Below are 10,408 nucleotides of genomic sequence, written 5' to 3'. Positions count from 1 at the left end.
GCGCGCGGACTTAGTTGCCCTGCGGCGTGTGGGATCTTAGTTCCCCGACCAGGGATCGAACCCACATCCCCTGTGTCGGAAGGCGGATTCTTAATCACTGGACCACCAGGGAAGTCCAACACACTCCTTATTTTTGTAAAAAAGGTTTATTGGAACACAGCTAAGCCCATTAATTTACATACTGCTTGTGTCTGCTTTCACTGTAGAATGGTAAAGTTGAATCTTTTTGATACTGACTGCATAGCTTGCAAAGCCTAAAATATATACTACCTGGGCCTTTAGAGAAAAAATTTGTCAAGTCCTGCTACATGGGATAACTCTGCTAAAGAAATTGTGTGTCTGATTCTGCTATTTGATGTTTCTGCTCTGTCCCATGATGTCTTGCTCTGTGAGTGGTCTTGTGATTTTTCACTGTGAGCTCATTTTTGTTGGGGCATTATCTGTGAGAATTTTAGGAGGCAACTTGAGAGAATATTCCCTTTATTTGTGTTTACTTTGCCCAAGTGCCTAGGGAGCTAAAAGTCTAGGACTATTTTAAAATAGTTTCTTTGGTTTAAAATAGTTTCAGAATAGGCAAGTAGAGTGAATTTGAACCCCAGGCTTCAAGTCTGGGGTATGGTTATTTCTTCTGGTTGGCAGATGGGTACCTTTTCTTCCCTTGCAACCCAAATCAGAGCTGAGACACAGAATTTTTTTGATGTCTCCTTTTGCAGGGCAAATATTTTCCAGTCCATTCTTTCACTGGAAATTTGGGCCTTCAGGGACTCATTCCAAAGTCTCTATGCTGACACTCTCCTGCCTTGTCATGTCCCCCCCCCAACAGTGGCAAATGCCATTAGGGGTCCACTACCTGCTTGAGTGAGCATTTACCATGCTAAATCTGGCTTCTGACTTCTACTTCATTTTTAGCCCCTGAGTATTTACCTTAATTTTTTGCCAAGTCAGCTATTCATTTTATTCAGAATTTTACAGGTTTTTTTTTAGGGGAGGATTTTCATGATAGGGAGTCTGTCATAATGCTGGAAATAAATGTCATGAAAATTTTAAATTAAAAAATGTACAGTTAGGATAATGGAAATGGGAAAGTTTTATGATACCCCTACAGGCTCCAAGCCTACCTAGTATTTACTTATATCTGAATTATGAGCTGCATCTCTGGAGTTTGGAACCAGGCCTTGTGTAGAGTGCGGGGAGAGAGGGAGAGTGGGCAAACGTTTTCTGAAAAGGTCCAGATGGTAAGTATTTTCAGCTTTGCAGGCCATATGCAACTACTCAACTCTGCCACAGTATCATGAAAGCAGCCATAATTACATACTGTGTAATGAATGGGCATGGCTGTGTTCCAATAAAACTTTATTTACAAAAACAGGCAGTGAGCTGGATCTGGCCTGCGGGTTATAGTTTGCAGACCTCTGGCCTCATGCAAATTAATAAACGTCTATAAGCGTAAGTTTCCTAATCTCTAAAATGAGGGTAATAATAGCTGTGTTATACATAGGTTGTTATGAGCATGAAATTAGAAAATTCATGTAAATGCTGGTGTTAGCTATGATGATGCTGGCAATGAGGATGGTGGTGTCAAACCAGTTTCCTGATTTTGTAAGATTATCAGGTGTGTCTTCACTTCAGAACCTTCAAATACATCCCGTGCAGCAGCTGAGGACTCATAATAGAAAGCTGACAATACTGCAGGAACAAACAACTTTAAAATCTCAATGGCTTTAAAGAACTCAGATTTCGGTCTTGCTCACATTAGGTTTCCAGTACAATTGATAGGAAGCTCTCTTCCCTGTTGTCCCTCTGGGACCGAGGCCGACGGAGCAGCCGCCATCTTGAAATTGCTGGTTACCAGAGGGAAGGAGCTCTGGAGGGTCTTGCAGCAACAATTAAATGCTTGGTTTGCAAATGCCACGTGTTATTTCTGTGCACCATTCATGGTCAGAATGGGTCACGTCTTCCCCTCCTGCCCCTGTCACCCCAGTTGCTGGGCATGCTGTCAGCAGACGATCCCCCCCTGTCAGCCCCTCCAGGAGTGCATGCGCTGCAGAGCTGCCCCCCTTCCCAGGGCAGCCCACATCCAGTGACTGCTCCAGGTGGGGCACCAAGGCCCAGCCACTCTGACCCAATGCGGGACAACTCGAATGGCCATTTTAGCTTCAGAGATCCTCGTGGGTTCGGCTCAGTCTGCTGTTGGGCAAACTCGACTTCTCCCTCTGCCCAGTCCTTCTTCCTTCTCCTTCTTTCTACAGGATTACTCCCAAGGACAGTCCTAAAATAAACATCCTATACACTAAACTCCATCTCAGGGTCCTTCCCAGAAAACCCAATCTGTGACACCCTCCATATGCCCAAGATGGGGAGGGCTAGGAATATCTCCCAGGGAGACCTGAGGACTACCTCATTCACTAGGGTGAGCACACACATGGGAGAGTCTAAAATCAGAGCAATGATAATAGCAAATAGTTATTGAGTGCTGATCTGCTGCATGCTGTACAAGAATATGTTGCTTGGATTAGTTTATTTAATCCTCTTAACACCTTACATATTATCCCAGGGGATTAGACCAGATGACGGCAAGCTATGGCCTGCGGACCAAATCTGCCCATTCATTTCTGTATTGTCTAGGCAACTTTCATGCTACAATGGCAAAACTGAGTAGTTGTAACAGAGACAGTGTGGCGTGCAAAGTTGAAAATACCTACTATCTGTCCCTTTTCAGAAAAGCTTGCTAAACCTTCTGTTAGGTATTATTCCCATTTCACAGATAAGCTTCAAGAGGTGCATGGTTTATTAAATCATGGAATGCCATTTTTTGGTTGCAAAGGTAAATGTCCATCGCGTGGCCCCCTTCAGTGATGGCAGGTGTAGAAACCCCTGTGCCATTTATGGGTCATTATGAGTGCTCAGCAAATGAACGTGAACGATTCTCTTCCCTTCCCTTCCTCCCACCATCTCCCTTTGTAAAATCAAGGTCTCCTCTCCCATCTCTGTGCTTAATCTCACAGAAGACTCATCAGTTTTTGGTGTCTTTGACTCTAAAACCCCTGGAGGAAGCTCCATTTCCCCAGAAATGGCTCCTGGAAGAGTTAGGGCAGTAAGTGTGTAGAGGCTGAGCTGGCTATCAGGAAGCACTTCATGATCACTAAGAAATTATTCTGTGTGCTGAACCATACAGTGATCAAAAAAAAAAAAAAAGCAGGCTTGACAGATCTAAGGCTGAGATTATCTAAGCGGTTCCCAGGGCAGAACTGAGTAACCCAAAAACATTCCCTCATAAAAGTGATTGTTCGAGGGGGATTCAAGAACTTAGCTCCTTAATGCCCAGTCAGCTTCTTCCCAGATTCATCCAGAACATAGGCCGAGGCACACAAGTTTACTCGCAAACTCAGGAGCAGAGCTAAGAACTGAGCCCAGGTTGTTTGACACCAAAGTTTGTGCTCTTAACCATATATTCTACTCCTTCCCGGCAAGCAAATATCCAGGATCATGTCCTTACATCCTACAGATGCTGTTCTACGTGCTCATAGATTTTCCGCCAATGATTTTTCTAGCAATTAGCTACAAGAGGACTGTGGGAAGAGATTCCATTTATCCATCTCTTTATCCCATGCCTTCTAAAGAAAACTTCCCCAGCTTTCAGAGAGAATCCTTGCATCTATTCAGGCCTATTAGATCACTAAACAAAAATTTCTAAAACCCATTCTCCATTCTTAGTTAATTAGAAAACAATTGGGGGAATTCCCTGGTGGTCCAGTGGTTAGGACTCTGTACTTTCACTGCCGAGGGCGCAGGTTCCATCCCTGGTCAGGGAACTAAGATACTGCAAGCTGTGTGGCGTGGTAACAAAAAAAAAAAAAAGAAAACAATTGGCTCTCAAAAATGGCTAGTGAATGAATAAATGAATCCGTGAATGAATGAATGAATCAGTCTCCAGACCCCTGACAACTTAAGGATCTTGGGCAATGTTTTTTGCTTATGATGAAGAAAAGATAGGGACTTCCCTGGTGGCACAGTGGTTAAGAATCTGCCTGCCAATGCAGGGGACACGGGTTCCAGCCCTGGTCTGGGAAGATTCCCACATGCAGTGGAGCAATTAGGCCCGTGCGCCACAACTACTGAGCCTGCGCTCTAGAGCCTGAAAGCCACAACCACTGAGCCTATGTGCTCTGGAGCCCGTGCACCACAACTACTGAGCCCATGTGCCTCAACTACTGAAGCCCGAGCTCTCTAGGGCCCACGTGCCGCAACTACTGAGCCTCCGTGCTGTAACCGCTGAAGCCCATGCGCCTAGAGCCTATGCTCCACAATAAGAGGAGCCACCCAATGAGAAGCCCGCGCACCGCAACAAAGAGTAGCGCCCGCTCGTCACACCTAGAGAAAGCCCGTGCACAGCAGTGAAGACTCAACACAGCCAAAAAAGAAAAAAAAAAAGAAGGAAAGATATTTGGAGGTTTCTTGTCGTGGACTGCTCATAGCAGTTAGGTGTCCAAAAGGATAGTCATTCACTCAACAAACACCATGCGTTTACTTACAACAAACATTTACTATGATTTGCAAACTGTGGTAGGCACTGGGAACATGATACACCAGGTGTCTGCCCTCAACATAGGCCTCTAGTGATGAGGTGGAGGCCGGGAAGTCAGGTAGCTTCATGGGGGTGGGGTGGCATTGAGGGTTGGCCGGGTACTCGTATGTTGGGAAGAAAACATGAGGGGAAATATAAAGATGGAAGATGCTCTTCGAAGTGAAATGGAAATGTAACATCCAGGTTGTGGATTGAAAAGGGTTAAGTGGAAAGTTCTGGAGCAGCTGGCAAATGTAACCTGATCCCTCTCAGCAGTAGCTTGGGCTTTAAAACCGGGAAACCTGGAGGAATCAAGAGACGGGGCTGGTTTTACTGATCTCCCCTCACTGTTTAGAAAGCCAGGCCTCTCCTGGTGGAGCTAGTGTTTCTCTGGTGGTGTGAGTTACTTCTGTATATTGCTCCGTTCGTCCATATTATGTGGATTTTTACTAGATCCATTCTCAGAATATGTCCTGGCCTCCCATAACAGGGTAAGTTGAGAGGGCAACAAAAAAGAGACGCTATAAAAGCCTTCACTACTTTAATGGTATTACTGGGAATGTAGCAGTTTTCAGACAGAAATACGACAAAATTCTTTCTACAGAACTTTTCAAACTGTCAGTTCAGAGGGAGAAAACTTTTTTTTTTTTTTCCCACAGAGAGCCACTGCTTGATTCAACTTAATTTAGGTTTGGGGGGAAATTTGGGCAAACCCCATTGTTCAGCAGAATCCTGCCTTCAAAGAGCTAAAGACAAGTCACTTTGTCATCCGTTGTCATTGTAACCAAACCTCAACTATTATTAACCATGACTTGCCTTAGTTCTGGTTTATCTTAGTAAGACCAAGAAGAAAAAAAGTCTTCAGCTGCAAAAAGTATTCTGTGTCTACTACCAAGCATGTATTCTGTGCTTAATGCCAGAGATGGATGAGAAATGCTATAAGAGTTAGGAAGAGAGAGTAAACTGAGGTTTAGGGTGGTCCAAAGAGCTTCATGGAAGTAAAGGATCTTGAATTCTATTTTGAAGGAGGAGTAGGACTTAGTTGAAGAGATGATGGTATGTCAGGAGAATGATGTAAGGTGAGACTAGAGGCAGGAATATGGGTGTCCTTTTTTTGCAGATTAGTGGCTGGCCAGCCTCTTTTTTTTTTTTTCTTTCAAAGAGAAAGAAGAAAAATGGGTAGATAAGTGTAGTTGAAACAGAGGTTCATTTGGGAGAGTAGCCCAAGATGAGGTTAAAAGAGTGAGAAGGAAGCAATCTTTGAAGGGCCTTGGGTCTTAGAAGACCAGACAGGCTGTCTAGGAATTGATATGTAGAGGTGGTACAGTAACTTCCCTCATTTTCTTCTTTTTTCTAGGCTGCTTTATTCACTGTATGATATTTTAATCAATTTTATGGGAGGCAGAGAGAATATTTTTGGAAAAAAATAATTAGAATCAAGCGTTAAACTCAGGCAGCATGACATACTTGTGCCATTGGGTGAAAATTCTAATGTAGACAAGAGAAATAACAATGACTAATGTCCTGAAATTTACACAAAGAAGCAATTCCATCAACTCAACAACCCGGGAAGCATAGGGGCTGACACAAAGCAGAAGCTTCCTCTTAAAATTGGATCATGACTTGTCAGTACTTGCATTTGAGGGAAGAGAGCGTTACTCTGCTTGCCTACCAGGCACTCAACCAACCTTGCAGGTGTCTGGGCATCTTTGAACTTAAATTTAAGCAGGGAAACTAGGTAAATGTCCATTGACTGAATGGAAGATCAGAGTGTTCATAACTGAGACACCAAAGTGAACTGCATTTCATTGGGGGCTGTTTTGTGATCAAAAGTCATGTGTTTCATAGAGTTGAAGGGCATCTCAGTTCAGTGTACATCCAAGTATTTTCCAAGATGCAAACTCTTTGAGACAAAGAACACATTTCCTTTGTGCCCTCTTGAATGTTGACCAGCCAATGACCCAGTGAAGTTTAGAGGAAGTGAATGAAAAGTATAAATAAAATTGTATCGATAGCTACTTAATTATTATGTAGTTTCATGTTTAATATTCAAAAATTTGACTAAATGGGTATGAAAAGCCTCAATGAAAGTAAATTAATGAACAGATTTTGGTTCCCTGAAGACAGAGAGGCATTTCATTGTCTTTGGCAGCTGCCACTGTGTGATACTTATCCTTGATTATACTCAAGGTAAGTAAGAAAGGACCAAAATAATCAGAAAGGGAAATTTAGTGTACATAAAACTTTACTTTTGGTGAATTTCCTTTTGTGGATGGGCTCTTCAAAATTTGTAGAAAGCTAGTCCATAACCCTGACACTTTTCCTTTTATGGGTTTCATTTCCCACAGTCCTTTTTTCAATACTCACCACACATGCAATTACTTGTTCCAGGTCTGTTTACCTCATTAGACTCCACGTGGACAGGGTCTGTATTGCCATGGCCAGGCACTCAGGGTCAGCACAAAGGCACTCGCTGGCCCGGGGCAACTTTGGATTGCAATCCAGCCAGGCATTATTTAAACTTCTCCACCTGAAATGGAAGTTTGTTTTGATTTTGCTGTTTGGGTTTACGTAGGCTAGCTGGGGGCCCTAGGGTCAACACACATTTGTTGAGTGACAACTAAGGATGCTTAGATTTCAGACCTGAAGCTTTAAAGGGAAGGAAAGCCCTGGTGTAAACCTTGGTTCCACTTGTTGCTCAGTTCCAGGGGCACCTCATCTTTCTCTGCACGTCAGCTCTGTCGCCATCTTGCTGACACATCTTGGCAGAAACACTGATACCTCCATGGGTTGAGTCTCAGCTTTACTTCTTTTTTTTTTCTTTTTTTTAATTGGCCTTGCAAACGCAAGACCTCAAAAAATTGGGTAAAAACTCAGAATTGTTCCTCTCCACGGAAATCTTTAGTAAAAGGCGAAAGATTTATACGATCTGAAGAGAAACCAGAGTATGAGCTTTACTTCTTCATTGGTAAAGCTCCGTGGGATTTTTCATGGAAGCTGAGTTAAACGTGGAGGAACTCACACATTTCTAATCTCTTTCATCTCTGCTCTTTTGATGAAATGGTTGAAAGAACAAGGGAGAGGACCACAAGAGTAAATGTACCTACTTGCAGGCATCTCGAGCTGAAGCTGCGGTCTTTGGCCACCAGCTTGTGTGAGAGAACACGGGACGTCCTGTGCCTCCCGCTTCGCATTTGGTGTAGGGCAGCCAGCCAGCCACCATGCTAGCACCTTCCAAGGTCACAGGTTTAATTCTAGCCCAAACCTGGACAAGCTGATGTTCAGGTCAGAACCCACCGAGGTTCAGAAATGGCTGCCAGGGTCCTGGTGAGCAGCCTGAGAAGATTAGCCCGTGGATGCCGGGTATAATTCTCCTCTCCCTATGTTTCCTTTTCCCCTCCTCCTACCTGTTTGCTCCTCTTCTCATTCATTGATTTCTCCTTCATTTTGCACTTCTCCAATCCATCGTCTTCCTAGCTTCCCTCCACCCACCTCTTTTTGTCCCTCCTTCCACTGCATCCCCTCTCTGTCTTCACACTTTCTCTCCTGTTTTCCCGTCCCTTTCTTTTCCATTCCTCAATCTCCCTCTCTCTCTTGCTTTTACTCTCCTTTCTCTTCCTTTTGTCTACAACTCACTGAATTCCTATTTCTCTCTGTCTCTTCTCCCCTCTCTTTCTAAGAATTTCTTGATGCAATTAGAACTAAGAGGGGCTCCATGAAATCCTCGGCTGGAAGAAAAGATGGGCGGAAGGGATTCTGATCGTAGGCAGCCACAAAAGTTGATTTGTAGCTGATCTTAAATGTGGGAAAAGATTTTCAGTTACAAAACTCATAAAATGTAAGGATGAGGGAAACTGGCTGCATTTAGAATTTGACTAATGGTTTCAAAGTGCTTTAAAAAGTTTGGCATTTGCCAGCCTTCCTTTCTTCCCCTAATCCTCAAACCCATGAGTTTTTATGGGAAATGTAATCCTTTTTTCTGATTCATTTACACTTAGCTCATCTGAGTATTGTTTTGTAAAAACCATCTGAAGTCCAAGAAGTTTTATGAGATCTTTAAAGACTTGTGTCTTGAACCAGGAAGTTGTGTACTGCCCATATAAACGGACCTTGAAACCTAGGGGTCTTGGCATTAAACAGGGTCTAAACTTGGCAAAGACTGGTCCCCATGCCTGAAAGAAACTCAGCTTTCATTTTCAGATTAATAGCGAGTTCAGTGTTTTAGATGAGTGACCATCTCATATGATAGTACATAGGTTGCACAACACATTTTTCAAGGATTATCTTACTAGTTATGTAGACAGCAAGAGACTGATGTGGAAAAACTATGACTTTGCTGGAGTTTCTCAACTAGAGGGGCTGCTTGCTTATGTGTATATTACCACATTCATGGTTGTATATAAACACACATGCATACAAATGTATATGATCATTCACGGATGAGATTAACATTTACGCTAGAGATTCTTCCCGTGGTTACGTTTCAGAGATTATCTGATTGTAACGTATCCAAATCTGTCATAAGGCAGGTCGTAATCAGATTGAAGACTGGGGTGAGATACCCACCTCTGCTTTGCTGTGGGTCAAGAGAAAGAAAGATTGCGTTGTATCTTTTGAAACATTTTTTTTCTGCAGTCATAGAGCGTGGTTGAGCTCACTGCTGTCCCCAAATGTGAGGACCTTGGGTTGATCTCCAGGCCCTCTGGAAACAGGCTCTCAGGTGAAATGACTTGCTCAGGTTCCCGTGGGAAGTGAAGCAGCCACACTGCTCCAGCCCAGCCCTCTGGATCCCTGTCCAGGCTCTGCCCTCTGCAGGCAGCTGCCTCTCATTGACCAAAACAGGCTTTGATGTATGCCGTCCATCTGAGTCCTGCAGTGCCTAACAAGAAGAGCTCACCCACCACCACAGACTGCAGTCTGGTCCTTTGGTGATGCTGTCCATCACTATTTCCTGAGCTTTCACCTGTCTGACACGTCTTCTTTCCAGCCTAGGCTCTTCAGCATGGAGTTATTGCTTCTAGACACCCCCTGGCCCCATCCACTTCAACTGTTGCTCATAATCCCTACCTGAGAGAGAAAATCTCTGTAGACTGATTTGAGCTGCGGGTAGGAAATGTTTTCCCTACATGTTGTGAATTTTCCATGAGATGACAAAGAATTGTGGGTTGTCCAGTGACGTTGCCCTCTCACAAATCAGATACCGCCTTGGGAGAGTTCGGTTATTATCTCAAACTGTTGCTTTATTTATCTTTTTAAAAAGCTTTTGTTTATTTACATTTTTTCTCTCTAACCAGATAGGAAGATTCTCCAGAACAAAAAGGTTGTGCCTGTGATACTTTGTTTCTGCAAAGGGTCAGCCTCTCTGCTTGCCTCAGAGCAGCACTTGGTGAATATTTATTAGCTTGTGCGCTGTCCTTTCTACAGAATCCCAGCCTGGGAGGCATTTTCTTCACCCACCCTCCTTCCTCAGTCTTCTCAGCTGGTTCCCTTTGGCCTGGCTCAGAGACTGACCTTGAGTGACCTCTCATCTTGTCCACAGGGATGTTCTTAGAGCCACAGACTCTTAGGGCTGGAAGGAATTTTTAATCCAACTTCTCTGCTGGATTATAGAGGAGGAAGTCAAGGTTCAGAGAGGAGAGGTGAACTGCCTGTGGTCTTTCAGCTACTTAGCGGCAGTGTTAGGACTGAACTGAGGTCTCTCCCTCTGGTCAAATGCTGTTTATTCTGTGCCTGGCTCTCAGAGTGTGTTCTCACATGAAACTGGTGGTCAGACAGATGGACTGAGACCCTCTCCTGCCAAATCAAATATTGGAGGTCTTTCTCCAATGTACAGAAAAAATAGAT

This window comes from Stenella coeruleoalba (assembly GCF_951394435.1).
Source record: "Stenella coeruleoalba genome assembly, chromosome: 13".
Taxonomy (NCBI): domain Eukaryota; kingdom Metazoa; phylum Chordata; class Mammalia; order Artiodactyla; family Delphinidae; genus Stenella; species Stenella coeruleoalba.
This window is presented reverse-complemented; position numbering follows the sequence as displayed.